The 24,089-nt window shown below is 44.7% G+C and overlaps 1 protein-coding gene across 3 annotated transcripts in view; it reads left to right on the top strand.

Moving 5' to 3' along the window:
• Positions 1-12,676: 12,676 nt before the first annotated feature.
• HIC2 (HIC ZBTB transcriptional repressor 2) overlaps positions 12,677-24,089 on the top strand; it is a 74,495-nt gene continuing 63,082 nt past the window's right edge. For all 3 annotated transcript variants that reach the window (XM_082773774.1, XM_082773773.1, XM_082773775.1), the window contains exon 1: positions 12,677-12,951. The gene's annotated coding sequence lies outside the window, so the exon portion shown is untranslated. The remainder of the gene's footprint in view (positions 12,952-24,089) is intronic.

The following is a 24,089-nucleotide window of genomic DNA, read 5'->3' as shown; positions in this document are numbered from 1 at the left end:
TGGAAAAAACAAGTCAACAGCAGCCCAGTTTGTAAACCAGTTGCTGCTTCTGGAACTGATGGTCTCACGCTGCTAACTGGGGGTCTAGCAGGATCAGGTGTTTGACTGCAGCGATGACCAGACAAGGACAAATTAAGTGCTATCCTGAGCTGCAAGGGAAATATTACATTTCTTGCTCTACGTTAGCAACACCGAAGTTTTCATTTAGACTTCAAAGGCTTACACAGAGGCCAGAGCAGCATGTTGCTCTGCGGTGAGTTTACATCAAAAAGCAACAATGCTGGATTGAAAAGAAAACAAAAAGCCACTGAATTTGCTCTTGCATCGAAAAGACCACAAACTCTGTGAGCATTTGGCAGCGGTCATGTGACGGCCTTCCCCTGCCTCTGTTTGGTGGATTATCGGCAAAACTATTCGGACACGCACACATGACCTCACAAAAATGTGCAGTAGCAAAAATTTACTTTTTCTCAAGCCAGAAAGGGAACAATTTTTTTTTTTTTTCATAAGAGAGACCTTGCTTTTGCACTAGTGATTGGATTAGGTAATCACTAATTAGATGAAGTCATCACTTTCTATGTCACATATATCCAGTATTTATGGAGAATTTGCTCTTTCTAATTAACAAAGTAGGAATAGTTTCTCGACAAACTTCATTTTCCTGAAACTAAGAGCCTTGAATTTGTTCCACTTTTGATCTTTCTTCGGTGGCTATGTTTGCTTTACATTAAAATAACTTCTAACATTCCCATTAAGGATAATCCCTCCAGCAGCCACAGTATGACATTTCTATATTAATCTTTTAAGCATTTTAGAAAAGCAAGGTTTCATGTTTTAATAATCACAGTGTTTTTCTCCAAGGAGTTGTAAAAATTTATGGGGCCTTTCTATCCTATTTGACTTCTACATCTTTAGAGTTTGGTGCTAATGGCCCATTCAGCCTGCTTACTCTTTGACTCCTTTTTTATTTCTTTTTCATCTTCTTACAAAAGAAAAATTGCTTCCGTGCCTTATGCTGTTGCAGATGCTATTCAAGTGGTAAGTAATTTCAACCAACTAGCTGAAGAAAACCCACAGTTTACCCTCATCTTGGAATCACTTGGGGGTCTCCACTGTAGACATGTGCATTTAAGCACTTTAATTCTTAATTAAGAACAAAATATAGCCATTTGTTTAGAGCAGCAAAAGCGGAAACAGCAATACACATACATACATGTTAGCACGTTACCGAGCCATTAAAAAAGTTATTTTTCTGCTTTAAGATTTTATCCTATTCTTGCTTTTTTTAGCAGAAAAATAAAAGAGGTGAAGTATTTATGCTTATTGTAATTTTAAGATGGCCATAAAAGTGGTTATGCAGTGCCCCTAGAAGCACTCTTGTCCCAAACCAGTCACGCTTCGTTCTACGCAGCGCCAGGAAAGCCACTGAGACTACTAAAAATCCAGCCACGCAATCACAATAACAAAGCCAGCAAATTCTTTGCTGTGTCACCTACACCTTTCTTACTGCTCACCATCACATGTTCTGAGAACCAAGTCTCAGCCCTTTAGGACAAAGCAATTTCCAAGGCAGAGAGAAAACAATATGCCCTCTTTAAGTTATGTTTGTCTCTGTTGATTTCTCCTGCTGAAATCCCTGCAGAAGAGATGCAGCATCTCAGCTAGGCAAGTCTCACAGCACTTGTGGTTACGAAGGACAAAGCCAATAAATACACTCTGTTCCAACACAGGTGGAAGGCATTTAGCAGGATCAATTTCCTGTGAGATGCTTCGTGCAAGAAACAGGTTGACGTGCTTCGCACAAACGGCATTATCATCAGAAGAGTCCCAAACTTGGTTTTAGCCCTTACTGAAGCCACCATGAGTCAGTTCTCAACTGCCTACCCCGCAGAGAACCAAGGGGATCAGGAAGCTTTGCAGCACTTTATGTAGCAACAGTTACCTGTTTCTTGGTGCAGTCCCACTGTGACCAGCAAAGATACTGGGACAAGAGGATAAGGAACAGAGCAGTCAGCAGCACTTTGGAGTGAGTTTGCTAATGAAGGAGACAGAAGTTTCATGGGCTGGGAACACTCACCGGGTAAGCTGCAGTAACTCTAGAGGAGTGGGAAAATGTAGTTTCAGTTGCATATTCAGGACTGCAATCAAAGAGATAAGTGCCAAGAAAATCTGCAGCATCCAGAAACTGTCAGGGTTGTCTTGCCACAGCTTCCTCGGTGATCTTATCCTAAGACAAGTGTTTCATAACAGATTGAATGATAGCTAGACTGTGTGTGTAAGAATATACCAGGAGGATGCAAGTCTTTTTTTGCACCAGAAAGCTCTGTGCCATCCTCAAAAAAAGATCCTGTCAATCACCCCTGCCAGAGTCAGCAGTGCCCCAGTGCCCCGCAGCCCAGCAGGCAGATGGGGCTCCCTGCACCACAGCCTCTGTGCCTTGCTGCGTGCACACAAAGCCAGTCGCAGGAGTGCCTCTGGATGATCCGCAGAGGCGTGGGTTGCTCAGCTAAGCAGGGGAGTGGGATGCAGAAATGCCTGTGCTCCAACCAGTTTCTGACACGGCCTCCTGTGGCCCAAGGCACGTCACGCTGCTTCTCAGCCTCTGGGCAAGTTCCCAATTCCTAAAGCAAACCTCGAGCACTTTCAGACGTGCTGTTTGAGGCTCCAGGAGAAGGGGGGGAGCTGGCAGAAGTGCCCAGCTGTTCCGCTCCAGCTCCCCTTCCTTCTGCGCGCCCCTCATCCAGCCCCGGGGGGAGCACCGAGTCACTTGGTATGCAGCAAGGTGCGAGGGTTTCCTTCAGGAGCCATCCTTTGTCTCCTGCCTCTGGGAGAGCAAGTGCAGTGGATCTGTTCTGCTGGATGGAAAGGGCAGCAGTGTTGCTCATCTGTTTCACAACCACAGACTTTTTCTGGTCCTTTGCTACTGCAGAATTTTCTTTGGGCTCATGTTTGCCCAAGCACTTGGAACGACGATGTGCCACTTCGTTTCTCTAATTGTACAGCTATGACTGTTAAATTTCCTGCTCCATATCCTTCTCTAGTGTTTGTAAAGCCATTGAAAAATATAATGTCTGAAATGCTGCATTTCCACTGACAATCTATAGGTATCTTTTGGCAAATAGTGTTGATGATAGATATTGTTTTGCTCTCCACATAAAATTCAATCTTCGGCGGACTTTTGGGATAAGTAGGCTATTACCAGGCAACGTGTTGCACAGTTTGCAAACTTTACATCAAGGAATGGAGCCAGCAGCACAATTTAGAAGCTCAGAATTCGTCACCAGAAGTTAAGCAAAAGATGAAAATATTTTGCTGTTATTCAGCCCAGAGTTCTGCTGGGGATCTCCCTGGCATGTTAATGCTGCATGGGTGGGACTGGGTGGCCACTGCAGTGTCTTTGGTTTTCCCAGTCCATGATATTTATAGTTCCCTGTCCCTGCACCGTCCTGTCACCCATCACTGGTTAGGGCAGGCTAAAAGCTGCTGTAAATGACAGTCTGGCCCAGAGGCAATAAAATAGCACCTGCAACTCCCATTTTTATCTGGGTTTCTCGTATGTTGCTTTGTACATGCATTGTCCTTAAGCTCAAATGGTGTGAGAACATTGCCAGAGATAACGTGCCTTCACAGAAACTAAAGGAAAAAACAGTACAAATAGTAAAAAGAGGAGTGAGAAGCACAGTTTGCATTCCCATATATAATCCCTAAACTGGTATTATATCTAGAAATCCACAAGAAACCTCACTCAGCTGTTGGTGCTGATACAGAAAAGAATGAAAAGAAATTGCCCAAACATTCATAACCACTTTTCTGTCTGCTCTTGAAAAAAAAAAAAAAAAAAGAAGGAAAAACAAAACCCACCACCAATCTCTTGTTCTTTGTCCTCTGAACTGTAGTCACCTTGCATTACACGGCATGAAATGACTAGCCAGGCTCCCCATTGTCGTCGGTGTTAATCACAGAAGATGAATATGAACTGACCAACAGTGTTTTTAACCTTGTTTAACAATGTCAGGCACTGGGCTGGATTCTTCTCTTCCTTTCTCCTGTATCATTCCAGCAGCTCCAGTGTAGTTATTCCTGATTTACACCAGCACCAGTGAAGTCAGAATCTAACAGAAAGGCATTTTCAAGAAGGAAAAATCCAACAACATGTTTGAAATATAAAAAAGAATGAGAAATAATACCAAAACACAGTGAATTTCTTATTTTTTTTCCACTCGGGTGCACACAACAGACACTTTCCATGAAAACAACATAGCATGTGCTAGAGTAAGACAGGCTGGCCTCTGAAGCAGATCCCTGCCAGCATAAAGCAAAATATATTTCGCTCATGTCTTTTCACTAGCATTCATAAACACTTATGCAAAATCATAGCAAATACTGTTCACATTGGTACCAAACCAGAAAACGTTTCTCTGGTGGTAGAGGAACTTTTATCTTTGATCACCAGTGCCCTGCTGGCACTGGAGCATATTTATTTTTTTAGCATTCAGTGACCTTTGGAACCAGTAAGTACAGAGGGCTGCCAAGCTGCCCATGGGCTCTCCCATGCCAGTCTTTATCTGTTTGACAAGAGGTAAATAGGGCAGGTAGCAGCACCCTGCAGGGACCATGCCCCGAGTGCACGTGTGTGTGTCTGTGTGTACCATGTGAGTGTGCCTGGGGACACACACACTGATTCTGGGGCCACCGATACTCAGTTTATGCACACCCATGTGTGTGCATGTAATCAAGGGGACTGCACCAATCTAATGGGCAGGCAGAAGTAACACTTTGTCTCTCATATATAATTGCTACTGTATAATACAAAAGGAGGTATTGCGTGTCCATTGGATTTAAGGAACAGTCTTCACCTGGGTACAACATGTCCTAATATTCTGGTCTCCACTTTACATGGAAATGAGCTTTTTTGTTGTCCTTGCCTCTTGTCATTATCTTCTTCACCACATTAATTACAAACACTGCTGTGAACTGACCAAACGTGGAGTTCTTCCTGGCTTTACATTTTACACCAGGGCAGTGCTAACTCTGGGGAGTTTGCATTGCCTGACTGCTCCAAAGCAATTCCATTTTTTCCTGCTAAGCTCCCAGCTGGAGAGGCACGTGTTGTCCTGAGCTTGCTACTCCCATGTGAAGTCCCAGCAGTGACAGTTCACCTAGATGTGACTCTGAAAAAATGCCAAGTTGGGGAGGGAGGAAGAGATGACTTTTGGTTAGACCTCCCCCAACTCAATCAAGCTAAAACTGCCTATACCCTTTGCTTAAGTGCCACTGCTTGAGAAACAATCTCACTACGTGTGGCAAACATGTAACCTCAAAGGCATTCAGCTCAAACCAATCCTTCTGCTGTCCCCTGGTCACCGACTGGCAACAAAGCTCCACTTCGACACCCATCTGGCAACCTGTAGAGTTTGCCCTCTATTACATTTTGCTTCTATAAGCACTGCTATTATTGGAACTGCTTACTTGACCATATTGTGTGCTTTACCTCCATCTGACAATAAGTCATTCTTCCAGCCTGCAGCATTAATTACTTATGCATACTGTACACACTGCCATTCAAAGCACACACACAAAGAAAGCAAAAAGATTTTTTGTACAGACAAGTTTGCTGTTCTGTTGTGGGCTTTTTTTTTCTTCTGATTTGTATCAAATGTGAGGACAAGAACAGATTTTATGCTACCTGTAGCTTGAAAATCAATACCACGAATACTTAGAAATACCATTTAACAAACACTGGCTGGCTCTGTGGGTTATTACAAACCATACAAGATACAGCTTAGTATCTCTTTTATCTTCAAAAGAAAGACCATCAAAACATCACTTAAATAGGTAATTACAAATGTGTGTGTACATGTGTATGTACACACTCACATATACACTTACATGTGAACTCAAAAAAATTAAAGTGGGACCAAAATTAGTCAAAATATACACATGCTTTTGGTGATAAACACTCTCCTATCTATTCCTATTCCTATTCCTATTCCTATTCCTATTCCTATTCCTATTCCTATTCCTATTCCTATTCCTATTCCTATTCCTATTCCTATTCCTATTCCTATTCCTATCCCTATCCCTATCCCTATCCCTATCCCTATCCCTATCCCTATCCCTATTCCTATTCCCATGCTAGCTTTAGAAAGCTAGCATCTCTCATCATTACTCTGGGCATCCTGATAAATGAATATCTGTCTTAATCCCTGTGATGAGATCCTACACAACAACAGACACAAAGGTCTAGCAGCGCTTTGTATAATGGCAGTGGTGCCTTTCTATTGCTACTGGAAGAGTTTCATCTGGGATCATCACATTTATCACTTCTGTTACTGCCTCACGTATCCATGGTTCACAGTCATGCACTGACAAACTAATGCATTCAGCTCCTTCTTTTTTTTTTTTTTCCTTTTCTTTTTCTGTAGTCAGTTTTCTTCCTTGAAGAGAATTTATTTTCTTCATCCTTCTGTATAGGATCCTTTAGAGCTAATAGAGAGACTGACACATCCACAAAACAGTTCCTCTTTTCCTAAATTAGGAACCCAGAAGATGTGGGACAGACCTCCATCCCTGAGGTATCTTACTCTCTTTGTTGAGTACAGAAGCCCTGATGACCAGCTTGGTCATGACTAACTTTTGATGGCTAATGGTGAAGCACATTCCAAATGTATGCTTGTTTTTGCATGGAATTGTATCCAATTTTCACTGCTCGTTGCTTTCAGTGTCTTCCAGCTCACTGTCCATGACATTATGATCCTTTTAATGTCAGTGCCTCTTGATTTCATAGCATCAGACTTTTTTTTAGCACACTCCAGCTTAAATTACAATAGATCATTATAGTAAATATTAAACAAGTTCTGTCTTGAATCACCAGTAATCTCTCTATCCCAATAGTAATCTATTGGCACCTCTCCCTCAGACAATTCCTTATGCATTTTACTGTTCTTGTACTAATCCCCATCTTCACCATCTTAATTAATAACTTCCCATGTGGCATCATATCAAATACTTGACTAAAATCCATATAGATTAGATCTACTACATTTCCTCTTGCTTAGAATATCAGTTATCTCAGCAAAGAAATAGTTCAGGATACTCCAGCAAAATCAGCTTTGTGGTTACATTTTATCCTATTTATCATCTCTTTCGCTCTCCTGTTGTTGGGTTATTTTGTGTGTGTGTTTTGTTTTGTCTTTGGTTAATTGTATTTTCCTTCAAAACTCTTCTGAAAGCTTGAAATGGTCTCAAAGTCAAGCTAAGGAGCTCAGTGGCTACTTAGGTAATTTTTTATTACTTTTTAAAATAAAAGCATTCTATATATGTACTATTTTTAAAACATGCAAGAACCACCTCCAACTCAAAAGTGTATTTTAAAACTTTGCTATCAATCTGTTGTTTCTCTGGAATTCTGGGATGGAAATGACCTGATCTCCCTCACTTGAATATGTGGAGCTCTTTTATATTTACTTTCACATTTAGTGGGATAATTTCTATTTTCATTCCCTCATTCCAATTAATCACAGTGTTTTTGCTCCCTTCTTTAAATCCATTCTTTCTCTTAAAAGCTATGGCCAAGCTTTCATTTAGATTGTGTGTGCAAAAGTTATCTTTGCTCTTTTCCTTGTCCACACACTTCATAGTAGCACCTGTTCTTTTTTTGTTGCTCCCTGTTTATTTACATGGCTAAAGAAACGTTTCCTTTTTCTTTTAATTTCCTTTACTCAACTACTTCAGTGTTATTTTCAGCAAATCTCCCTTTATTCTTAAGACCTATAAGTTGTTTTTTGTTTTTTTTTTTTTTCATCAGATGTTTTCCTTATTTTTTAATGCTCTCCCATAGTCTAGTGAAATTGTGCCATTGCACAGACTGCATTAACTAACAGGGCAGACACAGTTAAATACAGATGTTTTGTAGATAGGTACAAAGTGAGCATTCAGCAATGAAATTCATGGGCCAACAGAAATCAAAGATCTTGGTATAATGGAAGCAATGTTTTTATCTGATTAGAGTAGCAAAAAACCTTGCATCAGCCTCGCGTATGCCAGAATGCCTAGCAAAAAGCTTCAGCTTCTAGCAATAAAAATATTGTATGTTCCTTCTCTTCCAAGGAAATTAAAACTTTCTATCACTAAGAATACAACAGAAGCAGAAGGGTACAAAATGGTACTTTGTACAAGCACTAGATGACTAGCATTGTTTTTCAGGATGTTACCTTCAGGGTTTTGTTGGTTTTTTTTTTTTTTTTAGATGGTTTTCTAACCCCATGACTTTTAAAAGAAACCTTAAAATGCAAGCCAATGCAGAGCTGACTGAATCTGTGATTAGCTGCAGTATAAAACTAGCTCAGAACTGGGGTTCTTTGTAATTATTTTTGATACTACAATTTCAGATTACATTTAGAGATTTCGATTTGCCTTGATTATCTGTAAGTTTCCTGAACGACTGTAGTTTGCTTTTCAGCTGCGTTAGAATAAACCTGTGAAAAAATTCATCGTCGAATTTGGGTACTATCAAGTTTTGGTTAGTAACAACAGGAACAGATATGAGAAATTAAGGTATCACTATAGAAAGGTCAGAACGAAATATTCTTTGTGTCCATCCACCCGCTGCAGTCAAAAGACCAAAGAAAGCAGTGGGGGAACCAACTCATACAGTGAACTATATAGGGGCTTTACTGCAGATAGTATATTCATACATAGAGGCATCTGCAGCTAAGAAATGAAAGATTTTCACAACACATCTTAGCATAAAAAAATAGTCTCCCCCACGGACACTTCGAAGTCTGTTGGAAAAGACCTTCCAGACCTGTGTGTCACGCTGCAGAGAGATATTTCTATTGAGGAGACAGGAAAACACCTTCATTTCATGAGCTATCACTGTCTGTTCTGTTGCCATTCAAGCAGAACTCAAAAACTTCTCCCAGGTCACTGAAATGCCTCCAAGGATGCCTGGTTTTGGTTCCTATCTGACGTTCTGGTCCCCAGCATTTTTAGGCACTGTCAGGACGACCCCTCTGCAGAGGCAGTAACTGCAAACCACTGCTCAGAAGCGTTTTTATTCCTGGAGCTAAATCCTTTTTCATTCTTGAGGAGCAGGCTGGCCAGCCCTCGCCTTTGCTTTGCTCTCAGACACACTGCTGGGTTGCCATTCTCTGCCCCGTGTGCTTTCCCGAGTTCCTTGAATCGCCGTTTTCTTCCTTTTCACTTCAACTTTTCCTCTCAGCCACCGGTTTACTACTGTAAACAACTGTTTTGCCTGCTAGATGGCACTGGCCATCCACCAGCGTCGGGACTGAAGGCAGGTGGCACTGAAGAGCTGTGAGGGCACATGGCCACACTTCGGTCGTTCCTCTATTGACTTTCTGCAGTGGCATTTTCTTTGCTCAGATTTCTTCATTCCCCATCCACAGCACTGACTCGCCACTGTATCAATTCTACCCACGTCCTCTTCCTGTTTTATGATGAGTATAAACTTGCCATTAGCACTGCTACAAAGGACGGGAGGTGCTCCTGAATCCATCAGTTGGTCGGAAACGATTAAAAACAAACCGAAGCCCTGAAATTCCTCTGGGTTTCTGCCACCACTTTGATTTGAATCCAAATATTTTGCCAGCAAGAACTTGGGGGTAAGCAATATTAATTACACTTTTATGCCTGAAAGCAGCATTACAAAGCTATTTGTGAATAGATACTGAGGGCTAACACACAAGGATGGCATGACATTCCCATGTGCTTTGAATTCTGGTCTGAATTCATTTTATGCAGTTAGGACAAAAATCTTTTCTTCATAGCTACCATGGGCATGTAGTATTCAATGCATTCATCAACACATTGGACTGGGAAGTCGAAGCTTTTATTTGTAGCTGCAGAGCACCCAGCACAATCCACTACCGAGTCCTTACTGTGCGCTTTTTAAAATAAATGTTAAAAAAAATACAGTCAAGCCAATTTTGGAAACAAAGTTAAGCACAAGTATCTATCTGGAACCAAAGTGCCTCTTTCTTTGAAGTGTCCATGAGCTCAAAACATCCTTCCTGATACACTCATTGTGCCACCACACCTGCAAACAGAAGGCCACCGTTGCCTTTTTATTCTGGTCTTTCACCTGTGAATGCCATTCTCCGTGCCGCAGTAGGCATTTGCTTTTCACGTACATGGGCACGGGTTTCACCCGGTGCTAGGCATGCCCACAGTGGGTGTGATTTCCTGGAACTTGAGGGTGTACCCTCTGTTTGGATGGCAAGTTCCCTGGCTGAGGTTGCTTGGAGACACCGTAGGTATCATGGTATCTCCCTTGCATGCCTGTAGATGTTTTCCAGGTAGGTGTGGTCATACTTCTACTTGGCTCATCAGATTCTCCGCAGATGTCCATGGTTCTAGTGACAGCGCCAGGTCTAGCTTTCTCATTAATTCCTTTTCAACCTTATAATTATCATGTATATATGAAGCTGAATGCAGTGTTGCATCCTACCATATCATTTCCAGGTGCCAGACACCTAATTTCTCTCTTTTTTTTTTTTTTTGTCTTCACTGAGACATTTCCTCCATTTCCTTAGGGATGCTCATGAATTGATCTTTCCCAAACCTTGAAAGGATTCAAATAAAAGTAAAGCTTTTTGCACACCAGCTCCAGCAAATCTTATGATGGGATTTTAGGATGTTTTTCCTCTTCTTCCCAACCTTCTTCGCTCTGTTCACACTTAGAGGTTATCATCTGCATAGCAAAGTTGGCACACAGACTGAAATGCTTATGCCTCAAGCCATTCCTGTGCAAAACCTGGCACCTTTGTTCAGATGTTTGATGAAAGTGGGTTTGAACTAAGACGTGGGTCTGTGAACTGGCAGGGACACACAGACTGTTCTGCTGACTCTGTTTCTGGGGCGGTAAGCTTCTGGGGAAGGAAGGAAGGCTGAGGGCAGGCAGTGGCATTGTTGAGGTCTTGAAATGACACACGGATTCACAAAAGTGAGTCTTTCTAAACTCAACTGCCTAAACCAGCCTGAAATAACTCCAGGATGCATTCTGTTTCCCTGTTTAGGTAACATGGTGCAAGGACTTCTGTTTATTTGCCTACCAATTCCTCTTGCACAGCATGAAGCAAATGGCTACCTACACCTCCCTGGCTATTTGCAAGGCCGCTTAGCTTTAAAATACAGCTAGGAGCAGCACCACCAATCTTAAATTAACTTTCCCGGTGGGGGAAGAGTCTTGAATTGATCCTTATCTACTTCACTGGGTCTTGTGCTGACAGTCAGGTTTGCTGTTCTCACTGCGGTTAAAGTGTTCTGCTCTTTATGGGGTGTACTGTGAACAAACCACCAGTCCAGACCTTTCTGATACGGCTGTTGTGATCTGTCTTATCTTTATTTGCTCCTCGAGCCACTTTGGTAGGGCTGAAGAAACCATCTCCTGCAAAAACACTTTGAACTCTGGATGAGCAACTAAAAAATATCTTTATTATCGGAGAAGGAGAGCTTAGGCTGCAGCTGTGATACAGCTGAGGTGTACGCGAGCTGCAGAGATCTGCACAGGAAGTGGCCGAGAGCCGCTGGTGTTGGAGCTGTTAGGGAATTCTTAGAGCTGTGCTAAATGGTAGGCTCGGCTTCACTAATGAATCACCTTGCTCAGGCTGCAGGGAGTTTTGGTTATGGGTGGCAGGGATGGCACAGAAGGACAAAGAATGTCATCTCACACTTGCAGCTAATACAGTGATTCTCACGTGGGATGGCGGAAGAGCTCTTGTGCATAATTACTATAAAAATGTTTATATGCATTGCTCCTGTATTACAGATTAACTAGCTACTGTCTTTATAACACTGAAGGGGAGAAGACGAACAAAGGTACAATTCAGAATTCTGCACAGTTGCACTTCATGGCAATGGTCAGTAAGATTAAAATATCAGTTCACTTAACATTTTACAAAATAGCATTTTGAGCTGGCAAGCTGTGCACATGCTTGGTGTAAGCATCTGAGTAGCCTCTGCTTGCTCAGAGTGATTACTGATGTGCTTAAAGTTAAGCATGCATGAAAGTCTTTGCAGGACCAGGGATGCAAAATACAAATAACTTTTTCCCTCAATATACTTCCAATAGGTAAACTAACCAAAAAACTAAAACTTCAGATTTCTACTGATTCTATAGGTGCAAAGGCCACGTCTTCATCTGTGTCACGGATGGTACGAAACGCACTGTCAGTCCTTAACAAATAGACAGGAGTGATAAAAAGCTAATATGCAAATTGTGTTAACATGAGCATGTTAACACAATTAATTCGTGTATAAAGCTCATTTAGGATTCCGATACATGTGCAAGTTATAATTTCTATAATTTCCCTTAAAACACACTTGAGACCTCATTGGTGATGGAGGAAATAATCTTAATAAATGCCCTTTTTTGCTGCTCAAAATCTGGGTGGGAGCTGCAGTATTTGGGCTGCTGGGAGCCAGTGGTCGGGCTCGGGGCTGGGTGTCGGGGTGTGGGTGGCAGGGAAGGGGGGCGGCTCGGGGTGGGGGAAGCCCTGGTCCCTCAGTGGGAATTACCCAGCTCCCATCCCTCTCCCAGCCCTGCCGCTGCAACATTTATTGCAAAAGCAGGAAATTGCTTATTACTAAACTAGCTGGCAAGGGAGCGGGAGCCGATGCTGTTCCACACTGGCACAGCACTTGCTTAGCTGCTGCTTCCCCTGCCTCTCCTTGTTCCGCTCTTTCTTCTTCTTCTTCCCCCTCTTTCTCTCTCCTCTCTCTCTCTCTCCTCTTCTTTTTTTCATTTTGGCTTCTATTCAAATGTGGGTCAGGGGTGAGCGGCTCCCAACGTCACAAGCTTGCAAGATGGCGCTGGGAGGAAGGCTGTGAGATGAGGAACAGGCTGGTATAAACCGAGAGGACAGGAGAGGGAGAGGAGGAGGAGAGGGGCAGGGGAAGCCAAGCTGCTGCTCCAGATGCAATAAGAAGGTAACGCGGAGCGGGGCGCGGGCGCGGCCGGGGGCGCGGGGCCGCGCGTCCCGTTGGGGCCGGGGGCTGCCGGGCTCCGCGGTGCAGCCCAGCCCCGCTCCCCCGCTCTTTATCCGCCACCCTCTTTCTGTGCCCGGCTGCACCGGGGCCACCCGGCAGAGCCGCCGGGGGGGTGGCCCCTCGGTCCCTTTGCCCTGCGCTAGCCGGGCGGCAGTGCCCCGAAAGCAAAAAGAGGATTTTCCGTGCTCGGTGCCGTGCCCCCTCCCTTCCCTCCCGGTCCCCCCCGGCTCTCCCAACGCGCTGCCCCCGGAGCTTTGGGGTCGGGGCGTGCAGACGGTGCGGTGGCCGCGGCGCCTGGCTGGGGATCGCCGCTGTTGGCTATTTGGTTGGAGCGGCTGGAAACTTTCCCCCTCCTCCCGTGCCATTTGTGTGTGTGTGTGTATGGGTGTGTGTGTGTGTGCACGGGGGTGCGCTGCCCCTTCCCCGGCGGCGGGGGGCTCGGGGCGGGGGGGCCGCAGCTGCCGCCTGCCCGCCGGGGGTGCCCGGCAGCCCCGGAGCTGCCTTTTCCCCATCCCCACTCGTGCCTTGCAAGTGAGCCGGAATTTTTGTGTCTTTATTTATTTATTTTTAACCCCCCCGAAGGGAAGGAACGGAGCCTCGGGGTGCAGGGGTGGGGGGGGTGGGGCGTGTTTGTGTTGGGAATCTGGCCGTATTGTGGAGGAGAGGGCAGGGAAGGGGCTCCCGGGACTCGCATCGCCTCCTTCCCCCTCCCCTGTCCCTCGGCGGGGCTGCAAGGCGACGGAGCCAGGCCGGCATCCCCCAGCCAAACCCCCTGCCCCTGCCCCACCGGGCACCCCCTGGCCCCGCAGGCACCGCGGTGAACTTTTGCCCCGGCTCCCCCCTTTCCCCGCCGCCCCCCTGGGCCGCTCGGGATGGCGGAGGGAAGGAGCCTCCGGCCCCGCTCTCGCTGCCCGGCGCTGCGGGTCTCTGGCTTTTGTTACGGCACCGGCTGGGATGCAATGGACGGAGCGCAGGAGCGCGCACCCTGCCCGCCCGGCTTTGTGCCCCGGAGGAAATGCACGCCCCCCGCCCCGCCAGCCAGGGCGCAGCGCTGTTCCAAAAAAAATATATAAAAATATATATATTATTAAAAAAATAAATAAAAACGGTCCGTCCGGGCTGGCAGCGCTGTGGCCGGGGCTCGCTCCGCGGTGACGCCGGAGCCGCGCTGCCCGGTCCCGTGTGAACGCGGCGCGGAGCGGGGCGCAGCCCGGCCGGGCTCCGCATCCCGGGCGTGCCGGTGGCGGGGCGAGCCGGGCTTTTTGGTGGTGCTGGTGGTGTTGGTGGTCTGCTGTTTAAGAGAAAAGCAAAGCCTTGGGCGGGGAGACGGGGGGGGGTGTGGGCGAGCCCGGGGGGTGCGCGGCCCCCTGCGCGGTGCGCGGCCCGGCTGCGAGCCCCGCGGTGCCCGCGGCGCCCTGCTCCCTCCCGGCCCCTTTTGTATGGGGCGAGAGCCGGCGGCGAGAAGTCAATAATTGACCCGGGCTTGGCCGCGGCCCAGGTGGCAGTGGGCACAGCGGCGAGCGGGCGGCTCTCGGCGCGCCCCCCGCGCCCCCCGTTATCGCGGCCGCCAGCTGCGCTCCGCCCGGCCCCGCTGCGCCATCGGGCGCTGGGCTCTGGGTGCCCTGCAAACTTTTCCGCCGCCCAAGCCGCAGCTTTTGGAGAACTCGGCTCGCCCCCGGCGGGCCGCCAGGCTTGTAACTTCACGCTCGGTATCCGCGAGTCGGGAGGGTGGACGCGGCTCGGCATCAAATTAATGAATTGGCTGAGGAAGCGAGGGGTTTAGCGGTGGGTGCTGCGACCGCCCTGGATGGTGCTTAGCTGTTAGAGTGGCTCTGAGGGAGCAGCCAGAAGGCAGAGGGAAGAGCATCAAAATTGCATTCTGCTAATAAACTGTCCTTTGACCAAAACTGGTTTAAATTTATTGCGGAATGCTGTTTATATTTGAATGGCTTCCATGTTTTTCCACAAATTAAAGGGGAAAACAATATGCAATAGTCACTTTCGTTGGAAAATGTCAGAACTGCGAGCAGATGTTTGCTATGCTTGATAAATACAGTGTATAAACAACTAGTATTTCAGGATGACTTATTACTATTTTTTATGACTCAGAACTATTGTATATGCTACAGCGGCTCTGGAGAGAAAGCTGTAAATGGCTCCTTAGGATTTCACAGCAAATCTACATGGAGAAAATGACATATGGAAAGAAAATTGACTTATTTCCACAACTGCAAGTGGCCTCCCTTTTGCGCCTTTTCATTAGCAATCTAATCCTAAAAGCATTAGGAGCAATTATTTGCAGTGGTGCCTGACATTCTAGGTCTAATTATTTAAATCAGTTTAACTTTTGATGGTTGACCCATCAGGTCAAATCTGTGTGCCCTTTGTTATATTTATTAAAAAAAAAAAAAGGAGGGGAGGGGGGTCTTCAAACTTGCCACCTGCCACTGACATATCATTTTAGCTCCGGAGGAGATCAGCATTAAGAATAAGCAACCTCTTACATTTGTTACTTTCCATTCTAACACGGGTAAGGAAACCCTACATGAGCGCCGTGCTCTTTTGCATCTAAAATGCATTGCTTAATCACAGCAGACTTGTGTGGCTGGAGGGGTGCAAGCAGGAGGAATGGGAGAATCTGAGGATACAGCAGGTTTTTCTTATGTCACGCTTCCTAATCTATGTGAAATGCAGATGAGGCACAGATACATAAAAGGGATGATTTTTCAGTGTTTGGGGAAAATGCTTCTGCCAAGGAGCTGGGTGAGCTCTAAATCTTTAATGCATAAAGACATAGCTCATGTTAGTATTCACATACGTTGCTGGGCAGAATGACTTATGGATGTATAGATAGTAATAAGTATGGCAAGATGCTTCAAGCACTTGGTATCACGTGGTGCGTCCTAGTGTCAGTGCTGAATTGTTTGGCAGAAGCCAATGTGTGACAAGGGGTGGGGGAGAGAGAAAGAGAGAAAGAGGAGGTTGGAGGCCTTATTCCGGAAGGGTACGCGCTCAGTGCACTTTGGTTAGCTGTTTAGAATGACTGGAACAGAACCTAATGTTAGTCAGTTTGGCTGTGTTAGTCGGCTTGGCTGTGAATGACTGAAACTCCCTAACACGGCTACTGTAGCCCCAAATTGGTGGTCGCAGTACAAAATTTGAAGTTGTAACCAGCAGATCATGCAACAAGAGTTCTTATTTTCTAGCACCTTTACAGCTCACAGTAACTAAGAACTGTCAAACATAAACTGCATGTTGTGCATTCCTTTGACCTTGTCTAGAAAATAGTGCACGGCTACACGGCTATTTTTTGAGCTCTTGCTACCTTCTTTGATGACAGATGTAGAGAAACAGGATAATGTTTGAGAACTGAAGTACATTTCCATTTGTATCAGAACTCCTGTATGTGCTAACTGCAGTGTTTAACCCTCATATCCAGTCTGATGAACACACTATAGCTTGAAAGACAGAAGGTACTGGCATTAGGAGGTTTTTGTGTTTCTCCTACAGAAAACCAACCTTCCAGCCCCCTAACCAAATCATCCTGATCAGGTGTAAGAACAGAGCTGCCCTCCCTGGCAGTATCAGTGGAAGAATGTTGCCACAAAGTGGCATTGCAGTGTAGCAGCAAATGTGGTCTTGGAATGGAATAAAATAGAAGACATTTGTGACATAGCCACTGTATTGGCTATATGGTGACGGGCAAAGCTCAGTGGGAAGGAGAACCATTTCAGCATCAGTGGACATGCCTACCCTGCTGGGCTTGGAGAAAAATTAACAGGGCTCAGCTGTGGAATTAGAACAGAGTCCTGACCCAACCGTAATATCTTTTAAAAATAAAGATGATTTCTCCTTTGGTTTGGTGTGGATTGAACCACTAAGGCTGCTTAAATTGGTTTTAATCTTGCTGTAGTATCAGGGACAAGGACAATGTAATGTAATAGTGATTTCAGTTTGCTGCGCTGCAGCTCACTGGCAAAGCAACTGTATTGGTTTGTTTAGTGTTTTTTTTTTTTTTTTTTTTTTAATCAGCTGTTACAGTGTGCTTACTCCTCTCAAAACCAGCAGAAACAATGTAAAAAAACGTTCCTGAGAGTTGTATTTTCTTGTTCAGTTAGCATCTCCAGCTTCCAACAGAATGCCAATTTTATGCTGGGTTTCTTTCCTTGAAGTGTGTGAGTATTACGCGCTAGCTGTCCAAACATGTAAGTTACTCACACTTCTTGTTTGTAATTCCTGGAAAGAAAATTCACCCTCCAGTGCTGGCTCCCGCAAAACAAGGAAGAAACGAAACGGTGAGGTCAATCCTGAATTTTAAGCTGATATAAAAGGGATTGTTACAGTAGCTGTACGAAGGCGGCTGCAACACCGCAATAGCTGTACCTGCTGTAAATGACAGGTGGGAGAAGTTTTGTTCTTTTTCATCTATGCCTGGATGACGGCCCAGTGCTGGCCACAAACTGCAATCCAGGATTAATCCTCACATAGTGTTTTCTTTCTATATATCAGATTTCTCATTTTGTTAATAAGCACAGCCTAGCATGCACTTCAAGTCAGCTGTTCTGGAGTGGAAGCAACAGGGTTGTGCATTATTGAAATGACGGCTCGCAGGCTTTCCTAGAGACCGTTTTGTCTGACCAGGGCAGGGCGGAGGGTGATCCTTGTAATCACAAATCCTAAACAGGGATTCTAGTTACTGATTTTACTTAATGGAAAGGGGTGGGGAATCTAGTTTATCCAGGATTACGTACGTACATTTTCTTATTTGGAGAGGCTAAAGAGTGATCTTTTACACTGAAAACCTCAAGTGGATGTTCAGAAATGGACCTATTGTGGGAAATGGTTGTCAGCAATAGGCTTCCTTCAGTGTGGGCTTATTGCTAATGTAGAGAGGACAAAACTGCTTGGTTCTGCTCCAGAAGACACACTGCAACATGCGCAGACAGCTAAGCTGGGAGATGAAGGGTCCCAGTCTTCAGCAGACAATTAGAAGAGTTTATAGAAGTGTAGGGAGCTTCCTGCTCAAAACAGTCATCAAGGGCTGCTTTCCTAATAAAAATGGCCCTGAAAATAGGATATACTTGCTCCTTTTGTAAAACTTTCTGCGACTTCTATGTGGGAACTGGGAACAATTCCCTCCTGTCCTTGCAGTTTTAGATACTGGATAGAAAAACTTGCCAGTGGTGTCCTCAGTCAGGTTCTGGATGGGAGGTAGAGAGCATTTCACTTCAGTATGCTGGCCTGAGGCATTAGCTGTCCTTCTGTCTCTTGGGTAAAGGAAGAGGATAGCTTTCAATAATATATGTTTGCCCTATCCACTACCTTCCCCCGCTGAACCAAACAATATGCAAGATAAAATTGTCTTCAGATCAGCCTTTTGCCATGGGTTTAAATGAGACACAACAGACTAACTGGGGAAGAAACCTCAGATGGCAAACAACCTCGCTACGTTCTTTACACTGTGCTAGTCCCATTTATACATGGGCTGGTTTAAGACGACAGAGGTGTACAGCAGATTTTTTCTGATAAATGTGTGATCATTCCCTATTGTATAAGAAAGGATTCAGTGTGTGGATTCAGTTTTCTGGGCGTCACATAAAGACGCTGCCATGTAAGACTCCACTTACAGTGTTTCCATCTGCTGTCAAGATGCCAGCAGTCAGTTTGACAGTTTGGAGGTCTTCTCTTGTCCGATAAAGAACAGAATAGAGTGATTTGCATTGCCAATTTTAACTGTGAATTGACACCAGCCAACAAGAAACCTTATTTTAAAGCTCTCTTGCTTGCCTATATAGTAGATACTCTCCAGTGGAAAGACTGGATCTCACTGGTTTGTATCTATTAAAACACGTGGACATGCAACTAAACATACCATTAAATTTGGCATTGTTTTCTGTTAAGCAGGAAGACAGGGCTTAACACATTCAAGTTATGATTTAACATGCAAATCAGAAGCAAAATTAATGTACTATGTTATTGTTTATGATAAATATACCAAGCAACTTCTATAGCATTTATTTCAATTAATGCTATAACTGAGTATTTTGAAGTGCTAAATTAAAAATAATACTTGGAAAATGCTTTCTTATCAAAACACTTCTTGATGTCCTCCTAAGATCCCTTCCTATGTGACTTACTCCATGATTCTTATTCAGCTCCATTTTAAATGCAAAGCAAATGAAATGTTCTTCGAGCAAAAGGGGATTCATGATTTTCTAGCAATGCTGTTTTTTTATGAGTTTAGAACTAGCAGATACTAGTCTCTAACACCTAGTTTTAATTTGGAAGGAAGCAAGCTTTCCTGCCCTTCTACCCTTCCCAAATTTCCATTGCTTTCTCCAGTCTGAAAGAACTGGTTGTTGAACTAAAACTAAAACTGGAAGAAAACATCCCCTCTGTCCCTTTACAAGAGGGTACTGATGCAAAAGGTTAGTAAAGTGCCCAGAATTTGATGAAACAATAAAGTAGTGGCTTTCTCTATGTAGGATTTGACTTTCCTCAGATCACATACAATTGAAGACCATCATTTTTTTAAACAAGAGCTATTTAAAAGTATGCTTGAAATTATGCCAGTGTATAGTGAGACTTGAACTTGTGCTGTTTTTATGTAATGTTCTTTCCCCCACCTCTGGAAGGGTGAGTTGCTTTGTTGTTTTTCTTAGTTTCTGTTCATCCTTATAAAGTATATAAAGGATTCAGAATGGTCCTCATGTGGAGCTTTTTGCATCAAACTTCTTGAGTCCTTGAAAAAGGCTCTTTGTTCATTTTCTAGGCAGTTCAAATGCTCTTTGATAATGTGATATTAATGACATGATCATGCTCAGTCTTCAAAGAAAAACGTGGATGTCCTCCTAGGCAGGAAAATATCTACCAAAGTTGTATATGGCAGGGAATCCACTAAAAAATACAAATGTGCATGTACATCTATGAAGTGTACACAGCCAGCACTGAAGTACCAAAACACTAAATAAAAGGAATTTGGGGGTGAGAATGAAAGCTGTCTTGTACTTCAGATATCACCAGACTGGTATTGGCTGAAAGTGTTTTAAAAGCAAAGGAACTTGAGACTTGGGAAATATTTTACACTGAAAACCTGGTTTTAGGTATTTACTGTTATGAATTGGTGCAGTGCTTGAACGTATGCACACATTTAATTCTTCTAGGTGAGCTGTGGTCTAGGGAACTCTGGGTTCAGTTTGTGTCACCGATTTAAATTTTCCATGCTATGGTCATAAAGGAAGTTAAGCAACTTAAGTTTTCTGCATGTTTAAAGTATGGAGAATACAATGTTCTTGGTTTGTCTTGTGTATTTATCTTATAAATACTCATCATATTTAAACGTTTGCACAACGGGACCCTGACCTTAGCAGGGGCTGTAAATGCTGTCATCGTACACATAATTCTAATCAAGCTTCAAAATGGTAAAGCTGCCAAAGGACTAACACTACGGTATTCTGCAAAACTCACACTGGGCAAGGAAGAATAGAAAAGATCGCTCTCCTGTCTTTCAGATATGCTGCATTTCTCTTTCTTACTGTACTTTCTCAAACAATGTTTCAAAAATTGTTATGAGAATTGAAACATGCCAGGTATAGCATTCCCCTGCATTGAAAACTATTTTTTTGTATTTTTTTTTTGGGGGGGAGGTCTGTTTTGCAATGCCGGTCTCTTCCTGGAAACAAATAAGTCGCTCTAAATAATCGCTTTCAGGATGCGCTGAGCAGCAGCTTTGATTTTTTTGCCTTTCCTCCTTGGGTTGTGTGGTGCAGTGCCAGCATACAGCATGACGCAACAGTCTTGGAAATTCTTGGAAAAGCACTTCCGCTTGCTCTAGGTAAAAATTGTATTGGCAGCAAAACTGACTCTGCTGTTTACAAGTTGGCAGCATTCTTAAGTGAACTCCAAAAAGAGCAGTTAAATGTATGTGGTTCGGCATACCCATCCAAGACGCAGAGGTGTTTGAGACTGTTGGCCTGTTATTATGGGTGGTGCCTCTGGAAAGGGAATGTCTCGAGTATTTCCCCAAGAGTGGACTTCTTTTTAGTAGCTGTAGACAGCTGGCTTGTCCCAGTTTTGCTGGGCCTTCCAGTTTCTGGCTGTTCATTTTAAGTGATGGGTGTAATTGCCATAGTGATATTGCTTAGCTCCTAAGTGAGGGAAAAAGTCACCTGGGTGAGGGGAGAGGACTGTTACCCATTATCTTCATTCTGACAGTCAGTATTACTGGGGCTAAAACAAAGACTTGAGTATGAGAACCTGCTTGCTGCTGATTTACCATTTGATTCTGGAAAAAACATTTCATCTATCTGTACCTCTCTGTTGCTACCTGGGTAAGGGCAGGATAGTCTGAAGATGGGCAGAATTTCCATTATCATTTAATCATCAGTAAATAACAGTAGTAGCCGCTATTGTCTAATATTTCACCCTGCTAATGGTACGCGAGGATATCATGCTGAATGCTGTGCTAATAATTCAGTGGCTTGTAAGAGGAAGCAAATGCCCAGAACACCAGCACACGTAATTGTGCTGCAGTAGTGGAAACCACGCTGTTATTTAAAAGCTGTGTGAAGGTGTAACTAACAACAGAGGACAGTCATGGAAGACGTATATTTTAAGGGTCTTGATGGAAGAGTGATCTTTGGAATATGGAATTAAAGTATTTACCTAACCAGCAAAGAGATTCTTTCTACCCTAGGATCTCAAAATGCTTTCTTAATTGGTAAACTATGCTTTGCAGTTCTACCTCTGGTATCTTCATATAACGATGCTATGCCCAGCATTTTTGAGATGTTTTTTATGACTTTCTGAAAGCTGCACAAGGGTTCTCCCTTAGCAGAACAGAGGGCACGGCCACAGCCAGACAAACCAGCTTCCACTCCCAGCAGATGCAGCAAACGACTGATTAAGCACCCCAGTTTTTCTCATTTGTAACAAACAAACAAAATCTCCCTTTCCCTTCCAAAGTTTGAGAGGTTCACGTAAAATGGACCAGGGCTATGTGACACCAGCTGTACCATTTCAGGAGATCTATCAGTCATTTTAAACCTAAAACCCAGAGTATCTAACACCATATGCCAGAGGCTTGGGATGTTCCCCAGCCCTGAACTGGTTGGACTAGAAAGGGGGAAAGGAGTCCAGGTGAGTCCAAGCACATTTCCATGTGCGTCTACTCTGATATTATTCAGAATATTTGCCTATTTGTGCTTGCTTCCTCCATGGTCACACACGGACCTGTGCTACCCCCGTGTTTGTCTGCAGCGCCTTGGGTTGCATCCCCACCAAAAAGCAACCAACGAACAAAAACAACAGAAACAGCCAACCAACCAATACCCAAAGAAACAACAACAAAAGAACACAACCCGCAAACCAACCAAACCAACCAAACCCCTCAAAGAGCCACCCTGAGCCTAGCTGGAGCACAGGGCAAACGTAGCCCTTCGCGAGGTGGAGGGGAGGCTGCTTCCCTACAATGGCTTTGACCATCAGAAGCGGTGCGTGGGAGGGTATCTGCCAGCGCTGGGGCTGTGCATTGACTGGCTGGGGTCACGTTTTTGTAAGTGAGAAGGTAGCAGCTGTCCTTTGTGGCATGCAGGACGCAGCATTTCAGGGGAAGTTGGGGATTTTTTTCCACTCGCTCGGTGCTGTGCCACGCTGCTGTCCCACCCCCTCCCCCTTGTCTGCTTTCGGGGGGAAGGGGCTGGGTGCCCAGCAGGAACGGCAGCGCTGGCACCGGGAGGGAAGTTGGCCTCTGCTAAGCTTACACACGACCGGAGGCTAACCGGTCACGTTTGCTGCTTTAATTTTGGATTTGGTTCCCAGTTCTTTTAAATCTTCAGGGAGGGAAGGATGGCAGCGTCTGAAGTGGAGTCAGTGTAATGCCAGGGTGTGGGATTTCTATAATTCAGTGCTTGACTGGTTACTTTTTAGCAAAATGCTTGAAATTAAAGAAGTGGAGAGGCAATATGGACACGGTGGTTTTGCAATAAAACAAAATAATGAACAGTGCAAACTGGCTGTTGGTCAGAGCGCAGTCTTCAGGGGAAACTGTCTCTAATAGATGTCATTGTAAGGGTAATGCTGCACTTGGCACCAAAAATTAGATTTAATGCCATAAATGGAGATAAAGCACGTTGCAGCTGACAATATACTTCCAGACCATGTCCCTGGCTAAGAAGCTTGCAATGCAAGGCACAAATAGGTGCAGTATAGATAACTGCCTGGGGGGGAGCAGATTCTGCAAATGCTTACTCAGGCACTTCGCTTGAACCCAGTGTGACTGCTGGGGTAAGAGCTTGCACAATCCTGCCCGAGGAGCGGGGCTGGAGCCTTATAGCTGTTGGGTAAAGCAGAACTGCTCGGGGGGGTTATTTATTTTTCAAGTGCCTGGTGAGGCTGGTGTTAAGTAAAAGCCTGCTTCCGACCCTGACTTGTATGCCTGCTTATTTGCTGATATTCTTAATCACCTGTAATCTAGAATTGCAAAACTCCCGTGGATACGCTAGTGATGCCTTTGTAAAGGTTTTCTAGCAGAAAAAAAAATCAACTGGATTTAAAAATCACATGCTTCTTTCAACACGCTTAGCTATAACGTTCAGTCCTGCCAGCCTGGTGGGCTGAGGACATTTCGGAAAAGGTCAGAGGGCCACACTGAGTACTATGGGTCCAATTTCCCAGGCTGATTTGTTGCCTGAACACTTTAAAGGGAGTGGAGCACCTGCAAATCCCCTTCTGGGGATTCCCTTAAAATGTGGGGAAGCCTCCAACAGGTGTGTGGAGCTGGCATGGCCTTGGCCCTAGGTGGGGAGAGGTGTGGCTGGGACACGTCTGAACCCGCGCCTGGGCTGCAGCAGGGAGGCAGAGGCTGTGCTGGTAGCAGCTCCCAGCTCCTCTCACTTCCCCGCGTGTAGGGGAGGGATGCTAACCTCCACAAGGCACTTCTGGGAGCTGTTTCTACTTTCCTGCAGCCCATGGAGAGGAAGTGGGCAGTAGGGCAGCATTTGTAGGGCAAGGCAATTGCAGCTGCTTGTACCCCCTTGGAGAGGCAGCGGCTTGGCTGCAGGGGCAGATGCTAATTGTAT

This window comes from Aythya marila (genome assembly GCF_965140915.1).
Source record: "Aythya marila genome assembly, chromosome: 17".
NCBI lineage: Eukaryota > Metazoa > Chordata > Aves > Anseriformes > Anatidae > Aythya > Aythya marila.
Note: the sequence above shows the minus strand (reverse complement) of the source record. Positions and strands in the feature narration are given on the sequence as shown.